The sequence below is a fragment of the Rhinoderma darwinii genome, chromosome 4, assembly GCF_050947455.1.
Source record: "Rhinoderma darwinii isolate aRhiDar2 chromosome 4, aRhiDar2.hap1, whole genome shotgun sequence".
NCBI classification, from domain to species: domain Eukaryota; kingdom Metazoa; phylum Chordata; class Amphibia; order Anura; family Rhinodermatidae; genus Rhinoderma; species Rhinoderma darwinii.
In genome coordinates, this window is record NC_134690.1 from 36,414,595 (window position 1) to 36,430,787 (window position 16,193).

At 46.2% G+C, this 16,193-nt stretch overlaps 1 protein-coding gene across 1 annotated transcript in view; it reads right to left on the reverse strand.

Moving 5' to 3' along the window:
- The window catches only part of LOC142760399 (uncharacterized), a 93,828-nt gene that overhangs the window by 54,706 nt on the left and 22,929 nt on the right, over positions 1–16,193 (reverse strand). The window lies entirely within an intron of this gene.

Genomic DNA, 16,193 nt, shown 5'->3' on the forward strand with positions numbered 1-16,193 from the left:
ATACTGTATGGGGGCATTGTACTGTATAGGACAGCTAAGGGGGGCATTATACTGTGTGGGGCATTATACTGTATAGGACAGCTAAGGGGGGCATTATACTGTATGGGGGCATTATACTGTATAGGACAGCTAAGGGGGGCATTATACTGTATGTGGCAGCTATGGGGGCTTTATACTGTGTGGGGCATTATACTGTATAGGACAGCTAAGGGGGCATTATACTGTATGGGGGCATTATACTGTATAGGACAGCTAAGGGGGGCATTATACTGTATGTGGCAGCTATGGGGGCTTTATACTGTATGTGGCAGCAATGGGGGGCATGATACTGTATGGGACAGCTATGGGGCATTATACTATATTGGACATTATAGTGCATGGGGCAGCTATGGGTGTCATTATACTGTATGGTGGCATTATACTGTATGTGGCGGCAATAGGGGGCATTATACTGTATGGGGCATTATATTGTATGGAGTGCATTATACTCTATGGGGGCATTATATTGTATGGGGCAGCTATGGGTCGCAATATACTGTGGGGGCAGCCATGGGGGGTATGATACTGTGGAGGCAGCTATGGGGAGCATTATACTGTGTGGTGGCATCTATGGGGCATTACACTGTGTGGGCAGCTATGGGGGCATTATGCTGTGTGTGGGCAACCCTGTCGTGTGAATTCCGCCTAACTGAATAATACCTCCATACAGTGACTGAATAATACCACCATAGAGTGACTGAATAATACCACCATTCAGTGACTGAATAATACCACCATACAGTGACTGAATAATACAGTGACTAAATAATACCTCCATACAGTGACTAAATAATACCTCCATACAGTGACTGAATAATACCTCCATACAGTGACTAAATAATACCTCCATACAGTGACTGAATAATACCACCATACAGTGACTGAATAATAGCTCCAAACAGTAAATGAATAATAACACCATACAGTGACTGAATACCACCATTCACTGACTGAATAATACCACCATACAGTGACTAAATAATACCACCATACAGTTACTGAATAATACCACCATACAGTGACTGAATAATACTACCATAGAGTGACTTAATAATACCACCATGCAGTGACTGAATAATACCACCGTACAGTGACTAAATAATACCACCATAGAGTGACTTAATAATACCACCATGCAGTGACTGAATAATACCACCATACAGTGACTGAATAATACCACCATACAGTGACTATATAATACTACCGTACAGTGACTAAATAATACCACCATAGAGTGACTTAATAATACCACCATACAGTGACTGAATAATACCACCATGTAGTGACTGAATAATACCACCATGCTGGATCTATTGCACTAAGAATACCAGTGGTGCCCTGCAGACGCCATTGACCTTTAATGGGTCAGCTGGGCTCCGCCGAAGTGTCCGTCATTTTGACAGGAAAAATATAATCCTTTTTGTTCTACAGACTTACGGTATTTCCTCATGGGTAATCCAAAAAGGATCATCTCCATATCCTGATGGCCTGGAAGAGAAAATACAAATCCAGTTAGAATAACAAAACTGAAACCTACCAAAAAAATCATCTATCATATTTGGCAAGGATGTGGTGTCCGAGGCACAGTTAGCTCTGCCCATAGCCCGACCTGCAAGAAGCCTGTGAGGAAGGAGATGTGAGTGCTCAGTCTGTCTGTTGTTTGTGCCTCCATTTGTTTGTGAGTCTGAGTGTTTGTGTGTGTATAAATTCCTGTATGTGGGTATGTGTGTCTTTGTGTGTCTTTGTGTGTGTGTGTGTGTGTGTGTGTGTGTGCGTGTGTGTGTGTGTGTGTGTGTGTCTAAGTGCCTATATATGTATCTGTATAGTGGCGTAGCTATAGAGATATAAATCGGTCGCAGCTGCGACCGGGCCCCCAAGCCTGTGGAGCCCGCAGGGCCCCGTTGCCACCCAGTGCTGACCGCTCTTCCAACTGTATTTGCGTCCTCAGGACGCAAATACAGTTCAGTGCAATGCTGGAGTCCTGCTCCAGTATTCACTGTGCCACGAGCGGCTCGGCGCAGGCAGGCGCGATGTAGTGAGTCACTCACAGCACAGACCGGAGGAGAAGGATTCTCCACCCATCGTGGGAATGGGGATAGGTAAGTAATTATGTTATTATTTTTCTATTAGGTATGTACATATGGGGGCATTATACTGGGTATGGGAGGGGGGCTCATATGGTAGCTGCTGAGGGGGCATCATACTATATGGGGGGCATTATACTGTATGGAACAGCTATGGGGGCATTATAATCTATGGGGCAGCTATATGGGGCATTATACTGTATGGGGGCATTATACTGTATAGGACAGCTGAGGGTGCATTATACTGTATGGGGGGCATTATACTGTATGGGACTTCTAAGGGGGCATTATAATGTATAGGGAGCATTATACTGTATAGGACAGCTAAAGGTGGCATTTTACTGTATGTGGGCATTATTTTGTATGTGGCAGCTATAGAGGGCATTATACTGTATGGGGAGCATTATACTGTGTGGGGCAGCTATAGGATGCATTATACTGTATGGGGGCATTGTACTGTATAGGACAGCTAAGGGGGGCATTATACTGTGTGGGGCATTATACTGTATAGGACAGCTAAGGGGGGCATTATACTGTATGGGGGCATTATACTGTATAGGACAGCTAAGGAGGGCATTATACTGTATGTGACAGCTATGGAGGGCATTTTACTGTATAGGGAGCATTATACTGTATGGGGGCATTATACTGTATGTGGCAGTAATGGAGGGCATAATAATGTATGGGGGCATTATACTGTATAGGACAGCTAAGGGGGGAATTATACTGTATGGGGCATTATATTGTATGGGACAGCTATGGGGGGCATTATACTGTACTGTGCAGATATAGGGGGCATTATACTGTATAGGGCATTATACTGTATGTGGCAGCTATGTAGGGCACTATAGTGTATGGGGGAATTATACTGAATGGGGCAGCTATAGGGGGCATTATACCGTATGGGGGCAGTATACTGTACGGAGCAGCTATAGGGGGCACTATACTGTATAGAGGCATTATACTGTATGTGGCAGCAATGGAGGGCATTATACTGTATGGGGGCATTATACTGTATAGGACAGCTAAGGGGGCATTTTACTATATGGAGGGCATTATACTGTATGGGATAGCTATTGGGGGCATTATACTGTATGGGGCAGCTAAAAGGGGGCTTAAAATACTGTATGGGGGCAATATACTGTATGTGGCAGCTATGGTGGGCATTATACTGTATGGGGGCACTATACTGTATGGGGGCATTATACTGTATTGGACAGCTATGGGGGCTTTATACTGTATGTGGCAGCAATGGGGGGCATGATACTGTATGGGACAGCTATGGGGCATTATACTATATTGGACATTATAGTGCATGGGGCAGCTATGGGTGTCATTATACTGTATGGGGGCATTATACTGTATGTGGCGGCAATAGGGGGCATTATACTGTATGGGGCATTATATTGTATTGAGTGCATTATATTCTATGGGGGCATTATATTGTATGGGACAGCTATGGGTCGCAATATACTGTGGGGGCAGCCATGGGGGGTATGATACTGTGGAGGCAGCTATGGGGGGCATTATACTGAGTGGTGGCATCTATGGGGCATTACACTGTGTGGGCAGCTATGGGGGCATTATGCTGTGTGTGGGCAGTTATGGGGGCATTATACCGTGTAGGGGCAGCTATGGGGCATTATACTGTGGGGTCAGCTATGGGAGGCATTATACTGTGGAGGCATTCATGGGGTCTGTCGTGCAAGGCGGCTGGGTAAGGTGTGCATGCAGTAATTGAATAATACCACCATATAGTAACTGAATAATACCACAATACACTGACTGAATAATACCTCCATACAGTGACTATATAATACTACCATGCAGTAACTGAATAATACCACCATACACTGACTGAATAATACCTCCATACAGTGACTAAATAATACCACCATACAGTGACTAAATAATACCACCATACAGTCACTGAATAATACCACCATACAGTGACTATATAATACTACCATGCAGTAACTGAATAATATCTCCATACAGTGACTGAATAATACCTCCATACAGTGACTAAATAATACCACCATACAGTGACTAAATAATACCACCATACAGTGACTGAATAATACCACCATACAGTAACTGAATAATACCACCATACACTGACTGAATAATACCTCCATACAGTGACTATATAATACTACCATGCAGTAACTGAATAATATCTCCATACAGTGACTGAATAATACCTCCATACAGTGACTAAATAATACCGCCATACAGTGACTAAATAATACCACCATACAGTGACTGAATAATACCACCATACAGTAACTGAATAATACCACCATACACTGACTAAATAATACCTCCATACAGTGACTATATAATACTACCATGCAGTAACTGAATAATACCACCATTCACTGACTGAATAATACCTCCATACAGTGACTAAATAATACCACCATACAGTGACTAAATAATACCACCATACAGTGACTGAATAATACCACCATACAGTAACTGAGTAATACCACCATACACTGACTGAATAATAGCTGCAGACACTGACAGAATAATACCACCATACACTAAGGCCTCATTCACACGACAGGGTCCGAGTGTCGGCCGGGAAAATCGGCCGTTTTTGGCCGATTTTCCCGGCCGGTTTGGATCCGGTTTGCATCCGTTCCGGGCCGAGTTGCCGTTTTTACCGGCCGATTTGGACCCGATTTGCATCCGTTTTTTTCCCTGTCCGTTTTAAAATCGGATGAATTTCATTTACATTTTTTGCCACACACAGCCCTTTGTAGATAATGCCACAGCCCCCCTGGTAGGTAATGCCACACAGCCCCCTGTTGGTGATGCCACACAGCCCCCTGTTGGTGATGCCACACAGCCCCCTGTTGGTGATGCCACACAGCCCACTGTTGGTGATGCCACACAGCCCTCTGTAGGTGATGCCACACAGCCCCCTGTAGGTGATGCCACCAAGTCCCCTGTAGGTGATGACACCAAGTCCCCTGTAGGTGATGACACCAAGTCCCCTGTAGGTGATGACACCAAGTCCCATGTAGGTGATGCTACCAAGTCCCCTGTAGGTGATGCCACCCAGCCCCCTGTAGGTGATTCCACCCAGCCCCCTGTAGGTGATGCCACCCAGCCCCCTGTAGGTGATGCCACACAGCCACCTGTAGGCGATGCCACACAGCCACCTGTAGGCGATGCCACCCTGCCCCCTGTAGGCGATGCCACACAGCCCCCTGCAGGCGATGCCACACAGCCCCTTGCAGGCGATGCCACCCTGCCCCCTGTAGGCGATGCCACCCTGCCCCCTGTAGGTGATGCCACCCAGCCCCCTGTAGGCGATGCCACCCAGCCCCCTGCAGGCGATGCCACCCTGTATCCTGTAGGCGATGCCACCCTGCCCCCTGTAGGCGATGCCACCCTGCCCCCTGTAGGCGATGCCACCCAGCCCCCTGTAGGCGATGCCACCCAGCCCCCTGTAGGTGATGCCACCCAGCCCCCTGTAGGTGGTGCCACCAAGCCCCCTGTAGGTGGTGCCACCAAGCCCCATGTAGGTGATGCCACCAAGTCCCCTGTAGGTGATGCCACCAAGTCCCCTGTAGGTGATGCCACACAGCCCCCTGTAGGTTGCACCCATTCCCCCCTTCCAGGAGAAGTCACTGACTTCAATGTCCAAATATGGACAGTTGAGTCACTGACTTCTCCTGGAGAGGAATTCCCTGCCACCGGTCGGGAATTCCGCTTCAGAAGTGAGTGACATCACTGTCCATATATGGACAGTGTAGTCACTCACTTCTCCTGTAGCGGAATCCCCGGCCATAGAGTCGGGGATTCCGCTGCAGAAGTGAGTGACATCGCTGTGTCCATATATGGACAGTGTAGTCACTCACTTCTCCTGTAGCGGAATCCCCGGCCATAGAGTCGGGGATTCCGCTGCAGAAGTGAGTGCCATCGCTGTGTTCATATATGGACAGTGTAGTCACTCACTTCTCCTGTAGCGGAATCCCCGGCCATAGAGTCAGGGATTCAGCTGCAGAAGTGAGTGACATCGCTGTGTCCATATATGGACAGTGTAGTCACTTACTTCTCCTGTAGCGGCATCCCCGGCCATAGAGTCGTGGATTCCGCTGCAGAAGTGAGTGACATCGCTGTGTCCATATATGGACAGTGTAGTCACTTACTTCTCCTGTAGCTGCATCCCCGGCCATAGAGTCGGGGATTCCGCTGCAGAAGTGAGTGACTTCGCTGTGTCCATATATGGACAGTGTAGTCACGCACTTCTCCTGTAGCGGAATCCCAAATCCCCTGCCCTACAGGGAGCAAAAAAAGACCCTCCTCCTCCTCCTCACATGCACTCTGCACTGTGAGGAGGAGGAGAGAGAGTGCGCGAGCGACGGTAGACCCGGCCATCACTCAGGACATATTCCGGTGATGGCCGTGTATTACCTGGCCCCATAGACTTCTATGGGAGCCGGGCGGCCGGGTACCCGGCCGAAAATAGGGCTTGTCCCATTTTTTGACGGCTGGTTTTCCCGGCCGTCAAAAAATTGGTCGTGTGAATAGCCCCATTAGGGGTGTATTGTTCCTAATGCAGCCGGGTGCCGGCCGATTTATGAACGGCCGGCACCCGGCCGGGAAACCCTGTCGTGTGAATTCCGCCTAACTGAATAATACCTCCATACCGTGACTGAATAATACCACCATAGAGTGACTGAATAATACCACCATACAGTGACTGAATAATACAACCATACAGTGACTAAATAATACCTCCATACAGTGACTAAATAATACCTCCATACAGTGACTGAATAATACCACCATACACTGACTGAATAATACCACCATACAGTGACTGTATAGTAGCTCCATACAGTCAATGAATAATACCTCCATACAGTCAATGAATAATACCTCCATACAGTATTTCAATAATACCTCCATACAATGACTGAATACCACCATTCACTGACTGAATAATACCACCATACAGTGACTAAATAATACCACCATACAGTGACTGAATAATACCACCATACAGTGACTGAATAATACCACCGTACAGTGACTAAATAATACCACCATAGAGTGACTTAATAATACCACCATGCAGTGACTGAATAATACCACCATGTAGTGACTGAATAATACCACCATGCTGGATCTATTGCACTAAGAATACCAGTGGTGCCCTGCAGACGCCATTGACTTTTAATGGGTCAGCTGGGCTCCGCCGAAGTGTCCGTCATTTTGACAGGAAAAATATAATCCTTTTTGTTCTACAGACTTACGGTATTTCCTCAATGGTAATCCAAAAAGGATCATCTCCATATTCTGATGGCCTGGAAGAGAAAATACAAATCCAGTTAGAATAACAAAACTGAAACCTACCAAAAAAATCATCTATCATATTTGGCAAGGATGTGGTGTCCGAGGCACAGTTAGCTCTGCCCACAGCCCGACCTGCAAGAAGCCTGTGAGGAAGGAGATGTGAGTGCTCAGTCTGTCTGTTGTTTGTGCCTCCATTTGTCTGTGAGTCTGAGTGTTTGTGTGTGTATAAATTCCAGTATGTGGGTATGTATGTCTTTTGTGTGTGTGTGTGTGTGTGTGTGTGTGTGTGTGCGTGTGCGTGTGCGTGTGCGTGTGTGTGTGTGTGTGTGTGTGTGTCTAAGTGCCTATATATGTATCTGTATAGAGGCGTAGCTATAGGGATCGCATCGGTCGCAGCTGCGACCGGGCCCCAAAGCCTGTGGAGCCCGCAGGGCCCCGTTGCCACCCAGTGCTGACCGCTCTTCCAACTGTATTTGCGTCCTCAGGACGCAAATACAGTTCAGTGCAATGCTGGAGTCCTGCTCCAGTATTCACTGTGCCGCGAGCGGCTCGGCGCAGGCAGGCGCGATGTAGTGAGTCACTCACAGCACAGACCGGAAGAGAAGGATTCTCCACCCATCATGGGAATGGGGATAGGTAAATAATTATGTTTTTTTCTATTAGGTATGTACATATGGGGGCATTATACTGGGTATGGGAGGGGGGCTCATATGGTAGCTGCTGAGGGGGCATCATACTATATGGGGGGCATTATACTGTATGGAACAGCTATGGGGGCATTATAATCTATGGGGCAGCTATATGGGGCATTATACTGTATAGGACAGCTGAGGGGGCATTATACTGCATGGGGGGCATTATACTTTATGGGACTTCTAAGGGGGCATTATAATGTATGGGGGGCATTATACTGTATAGGACAGCTAAAGGTGGCATTTTACTGTATGTGGGCATTATTTTGTATGTGGCAGCTATAGAGGGCATTATACTGTATGGGGAGCATTATACTGTATAGGACAGCTAAGGGGGGCATTATACTGTATGGGGGCATTGTACTGTATAGGACAGCTAAGGGGGGCATTATACTGTGTGGGGCATTATACTGTATAGGACAGCTAAGGGGGGCATTATACTGTATGGGGGCATTATACTGTATAGGACAGCTAAGGGGGCATTATACTGTATGTGGCAGCTATGGATGGCATTCTACTGTATGGGGAGCATTATACTGTATGGGGCAGCTATAGGGGGCATTATACTGTATGGGGGCATTATACTGTATGTGGCAGTAATGGAGGGCATAATACCTGTATGGGGGCATTATACTGTATAGGACAGCTAAGGGGGGAATTATACTGTATGGGGCATTATATTGTATGGGATAGCTATGGGGGGCATTATACTGTACTGTGCAGATATAGGGGCATTATACTGTATAGGGCATTATGCTGTATGTGGCAGCTATGTAGGGCACTATAGTGTATGGGGGAATTATACTGAATGGGGCAGCTATAGGGGGCATTATACCGTATGGGGGCAATATACTGTACGGAACAGCTATAGGGGGCATTATACTGTATGGGGGCATTATACTGTATGTGGCAGAAATGGAGGGCATTATACTGTATGGGGGCATTATACTGTATAGGACAGCTAAGGGGGCATTTTACTATATGGAGGGCATTATACTGTATGGGATAGCTATTGGGGGCATTATACTGTATGGGGCAGCTATAAGGGGGCTTAAAATACTGTATGGGGGCAATATACTGTATGTGGCAGCTATGGTGGGCATTATACTGTATGGGGGCACTATACTGTATGGGGGCATTATACTGTATGGGACAGCTATGGGGGCTTTATACTGTATGTGGCAGCAATGGGGGGCATGATACTGTATGGGACAGCTATGGGGCATTATACTATATTGGACATTATAGTGCATGGGGCAGCTATGGGTGTCATTATACTGTATGGGGGCATTATACTGTATGTGGCGGCAATAGGGGACATTATACAGTATAGGGCATTATATTGTATAGAGTGCAGTATACTCTATGGGGGGCATTATATTGTATGGGGCAGCTATGGGTCGCAATATACTGTGGGGGCAGCCATGGGGGGGCATGATACTGTGGAGGCAGCTATGGGCAACATTATACTGTGTGGTGGCATCTATGGGGCATTACACTGTGTGGGCAGCTATGGGGGCATTATGCTGTGTGTGGGCAGTTATGGGGGCATTATACCGTGTGGGGACAGCTATGGGGCATTATACTGTGGGGTCAGCTATGGGAGGCATTATACTGTGGAGGCATTCATGGGGTCTGTCGTGCAAGGCGGCTGAGTAAGGAGTGTGCAGGGGTCTGGTGGTGTTGGGAAGGAGTAGGGGGTCCAAGCTGAATTTTTGCTCCAGGGCCCTTTAGCTACGCCCCTGTATCTGTAAGTGTATATATTTCTGTGTGTGCATCTACTACATTATCTGTGTTCAGAGTTATGACTGTGTGTTATCTGTGGTGTTACATAGGACTGCAGGTGATATCTACTACATTATCTGTACTCAGAGAGTTATCACTGTGTGTTATCTGTGGTGTTACATAGGACTGCAGGTGACACTACTACATTATCTGTACTCAGAACGTTATCACTGTGTTATCTGTGGTGTTACATAGGACTGCAGGTGACACTACTACATTATCTGTACTCAGAAAGTTATCACTGTGTTATCTGTGGTGTTACATAGGACTGCATGTAACATCTACATTATCTGTACTCAGAGTTATCACTGGGTGTAGAGCTGGTCGATTTTTCCCAAAAAATAAAATCTAGATTTTTGTCAATCATTTTTGATTTGATTCAAGATTTTCTTATTTTTAGGAGTAATTAAGGAATTACTGTGCATGCAATTCCCATATCTCAAAAAAAATACCAGGACACAATTCTTTACATTAGAGTTATCCAATAATATATATTGATTATCAGGATTGTCCCTCAGCTGCTACGTGTGATCATGCTCACTTATAAAAGGCACAATGCTGATAATCATCATATATATATATATTTGGCTCAGAGAATAAGAAGAGCAACTATGAGTGCAGAGGAACGCCAGGAACAACGAGAAACCACTTCCCAAAACAAGGCGTTAAGAAGGCAAAACCCTGAAGTAAGACGACCCTGTAATGAAGAACGTCGTTCTCAAAGAGCACAATTATAAATACTTATCATTCCTTTTACTAGCAAACCCGTGTAACGAGCTTTCTATACTAGTATAATATGTCTCTCCTAGATAAACACACTTAAATAATGGAATCTATATATATATATATTCCCATAGATGATACCGTATTATCGTCCTTTATGTAGACATATTAGCACTCACCCCGGGATTACTCATATATCATCTACATGGAAGATTCCTATATCCAACACTAGAGAAATAGGCTCATTATTCAATAAGATAATTACCAGAAATACACCTCCGTCTCCTCAACTTTCTTCCTCCAACTGTTTAAGAAATAAAAAAAAATACCAATATTACACATAATTGTTCTTGAAAGGAATATAAAATATACTATTGTTCTCTGTTATAATATACGAAACCGTCGATACAAGGAGGAGGAGTTTCTCATAGCAACCAATCAGATTGCAGCTTTTATATATGGTATATTTTCCCTGGGCTTTGATTGCCTGATGGGAAAACGTGAGTGGTGATGTCAAAAGGGATCCTACATAAAAACAGGGTTGTGTCTAGAACATTTTTTCATAAAGCCTCCACACCCCAGGAGGCAAAAGCCTTTTTCATTACTATCAATGCCTACTGCTTTCTGTGACTGAATAATACCCCCATACAGTGAATACCACCATACACTAACTGAATAATACCCCCACATCACCATACAGTTATGTCATTACAGTTTGATTCGTGGAGCCCCAAACTTTAAAACTACCACCAATCGAGGGACATCGGCTCTATCAAGTACAGCCGTCCTTATCAGGAACGTTGCATATGGTTTACTGTTTACTCAGGCACAGGGGCTCGTCCATATGATCTACTGTGCCTGGTACTACAGCTCAAGGCATCTCCTTCCTGTAAGGCATAGCCATACTCATATGTACAGGGCCGTTTCTGTGCAGATTAGACCCCGGTCAGACCCACACAGATCAAACATTCTAAGAATAGGCCATCGAATGTTAAATTCCAGGTAGTGAAGGGGTATCTTCCTTTGTAGTCTATGGTATTAACCCCTTTGCGCAGCACAACGTAATAGCACGTCGTGGGGCTGAATGTGATGTATCGAGGGGGCTCACGCGCTGAGCCCACTCCATATGCTGTGGGTATCAGCTGTGTATTACAGTTGACACCCAGTACTAACGGCCAGGAACAGCGATCGCAATGGCCCCGTCCGACACCTCGTCTTCCTCCCACAACGCGATCGTAGGGTGCTCATGGTTGTCATGGCAGCCCAGGGCCCTAATAAAGGCCCCCAGGTCTGCTTTCACTCTGCCTCTGTTAAAGGGAATGTGACGCGAGAAAAAAATGTTGTTTTTTTTTAGTTAAACAATTAGTGTATAGGTGATTAAACATTGTTCTAATTATTTAATTTTTTTCACGAGTCAGGAAATATTATAAATTAGATTCTAATTTATAATATTTCCCAGTGCTGGTCACTAGATGGAGCAATTCCCAAAATTGCAGTATTGCATGTGGTAAAGCAACCACATTGCTTTATGCTGCAAAATTTGAGAAAACTCACTCGCTCTAGTGAGCTCTCAGAATCCCCCCTCCTTTATCCTGGCTAGTTCCGGGAGAAACGAGGGGATTGAACGGTCAAACCTCCTACACTGTGTGTCGCCATTTTTTGAGCTAACACACAGTGTAGTAGGTTTACATACACTAGTAAACACACAGTAAAACACTTACATACACAGCATTATACTGTGTGGGGCAGCTATAGGATGCATTATACTGTATGGGGGCATTGTACTGTATAGGACAGCTAAGGGGGGCATTATACTGTGTGGGGCATTATACTGTATAGGACAGCTAAGGGGGGCATTATACTGTATGGGGGCATTATACTGTATATGACAGCTAAGGGGGGCATTATACTGTATGTGGCAGCTATGGGGGCTTTATACTGTATGTGGCAGCAATGGGGGGCATGATACTGTATGGGACAGCTATGGGGCATTATACTATATTGGACATTATAGTGCATGGGGCAGCTATGGGTGTCATTATACTGTATGGGGGCATTATACTGTATGTGGCGGCAATAGGGGGCATTATACTGTATGGGGCATTATATTGTATGGAGTGCATTATACTCTATGGGGGCATTATATTGTATGGGGCAGCTATGGGTCGCAATATACTGTGGGGGCAACCATGGGGGGTATGATACTGTGGAGGCAGCTATGGGGGGCATTATACTGAGTGGTGGCATCTATGGGGCATTACACTGTGTGGGCAGCTATGGGGGCATTATGCTGTGTGTGGGCAGTTATGCGGGCATTATACCGTGTAGGGGCAGCTATGGGGCATTATACTGTGGGGTCAGCTATGGGAGGCATTATACTGTGGAGGCATTCATGGGGTCTGTCGTGCAAGGCGGCTGGGTAAGGTGTGCATGCAGTAATTGAATAATACCACCATATAGTAACTGAATAATACCACCATACACTGACTGAATAATACCTCCATACAGTGACTATATAATACTACCATGCAGTAACTGAATAATACCACCATACACCGACTGAATAATACCTCCATACAGTGACTAAATAATACCACCATACAGTGACTAAATAATACCACCATACAGTGACTGAATAATACCACCATACAGTAACTGAATAATACCACCATACAGTGACTATATAATACTACCATGCAGTAACTGAATAATACCACCATTCACTGACTAAATAATACCTCTATACAGTGACTATATAATACTACCATGCAGTAACTGAATAATACCACCATTCACTGACTAAATAATACCTCCATACAGTGACTAAATAATACCACCGTACAGTGACTAAATAATACCACCATTCAGTGACTAAATAATACCACCATACAGTAACTGAATAATACCACCATACAGTAACTGAATAATACCACCCTACACTGACTGAATAATAGCTGCAGACACTGACAGAATAATATTACCATACACTAAGGCCTCATTCACACGACAGGGTCCGAGTGTCGGCCGGGAAAATCGGCCGTTTTTGGCCGATTTTCCCGGCCGGTTTGCATCCGGTTTGCATCCGTTCCGGGCCGAGTTGCCGTTTTTACCGGCCGATTTGGACCCGATTTGCATCCGTTTTTTTCCCTGTCCGTTTTAAAATGGGATGAATTTCATTTCAATTTTTGCCCCACACAGCCCTTTGTAGATAATGCCACAGCCCCCCTGGTAGGTAATGCCACCCAGCCCCCTGTAGGTAATGCCACACAGCCCCCTGTTGGTGATGAAACACAGCCCCCTGTTGGTGATGCCACACAGCCCTCTGTAGGTGATGCCACACAGCCCCCTGTAGGTGATGCCACACAGCCCCCTGTAGGTAATGCCACCAAGTCCCCTGTAGGTGATGCCACCAAGTCCCCTGTAGGTGATGCCACCAAGTCCCCTGTAGGTGATGCCACCCAGCCCCCTGTAGGTGATGCCACCCAGCCCCCTGTAGGGGATGCCACACAGCCCCCTGTAGGGGATGCCACACAGCCACCTGTAGGCGATGCCACACAGCCACCTGTAGGCGATGCCACACAGCCACCTGTAGGCGATGCCACCCTGCCCCCTGTAGGCGATGCCACACAGCCCCCTGCAGGCGATGCCACACAGCCCCTTGCAGGCGATGCCACCCTGCCCCCTGTAGGCGATGCCACCCAGCCCCCTGTAGGCGATGCCACCCAGCCCCCTGTAGGCGATGCCACCCAGCCCCCTGCAGGCAGTGCCACCAAGCCCCCTGTAGGTGGTGTCACCAAGCCCCCTGTAGGTGATGCCACCAAGTCCCCTGTAGGTGATGCCACACAGCCCCCTGTAGGTTGCACCCATCCCCCCCTTCCAGGAGAAGTCACTGACTTCGATGTCCATATATGGACAGTGGAGTCACTTACTTCTCCTGGAGAGGAAATCCCTGCCACAGGTCGGGAATTCCGCTTCAGAAGTGAGTGACGTCACTGTCCATATATGGACAGTGTAGTCACTCACTTCTCCTGTAGCGGAATTCCCGGCCATAGAGTCGGGGATTCCGCTGCAGAAGTGAGGGACATCGCTGTGTCCATATATGGACAGTGTAGTCACTCACTTCTCCTGTAGCGGAATCCCCGGCCATAGAGTCGGGGATTCCGCTGCAGAAATGAGTGACATCGCTGTGTCTATATATGGACAGTGTAGTCACTCACTTCTCCTGTAGCGGAATCCCCGGCCATAGAGTCGGGGATTCAGCTGCAGAAGTGAGTGACATCGCTGTGTCCATATATGGACAGTGTAGTCACTTATTTCTCCTGTAGCGGCATCCCCGGCCATAGAGTCGGGGGATTCCGCTGCAGAAGTGAGTGACTTCGTTGTGTCCATATATGGACAGTGTAGTCACGCACTTCTCCTGTAGCGGAATCCCCGACCGGGGATTGGGGATTTCGACTCCTACAGGGAGCAAAAAAAGAACCTCCTCCTCTGCACTCTACACTGTGAGGAGGAGGAGAGAGCGTGCGCGTGCGACGATAGACCCGGCCATCACTCAGGACATATTCCGGTGATGGCCGTGTATTACCCGGCCCCATAGACTTCTATGGGAGCCGGGCGGCCGGGTACCCGGCCGAAAATAGGGCATGTCCCGGCCGTCAAAAAATTGGTCGTGTGAATAGCCCCATTAGGGGTCTATTGTTCCTAATGCAGCCGGGTGCCGGCCGATTTATAAACGGCCGGCACCCGGCCGGGAAACCCTGTCGTGTGAATTCCGCCTAACTGAATAATACCTCCATACAGTGACTGAATAATACCACCATAGAGTGACTGAATAATACCACCATTCAGTGACTGAATAATACCACCATACAGTGACTAAATAATACCTCCATACAGTGACTAAATAATACCACCGTACAGTGACTAAATAATACCACCATAGAGTGACTTAATAATACCACCATGCAGTGACTGAATAATACCACCATACAGTGACTAAATAATACCTCCATACAGTGACTGAATAATACCACCGTACAGTGACTAAATAATACCACCATAGAGTGACTTAATAATACCACCATGCAGTGACTGAATAATACCACCATGTAGTGACTGAATAATACCACCATACACTGACTGGATAATACCACCATACAGTGACTGAATAATAGCTCCAAACAGTAAATGAATAATAACTCCATACAGTAAGTGAATAATACCACCATACAGTGACTGTATAGTAGCTCCATACAGTCAATGAATAATACCTCAATACAGTCAATGAATAATACCTCCATACAGTAACTGAATAATACCACCATAGAGTGACTGAATAATACCACCATTCAGTGACTGAATAATACCACCATACAGTGACTAAATAATACCACCATACAGTGACTAAATAATACCACCATACAGTGACTGAATAATACCACCATAGAGTGACTTAATAATACCACCATGCAGTGACTGAATAATACCACCATGTAGTGACTGAATAATACCACCATGCTGGATCTATTGCACTAAGAATACCAGTGGTGCCCTG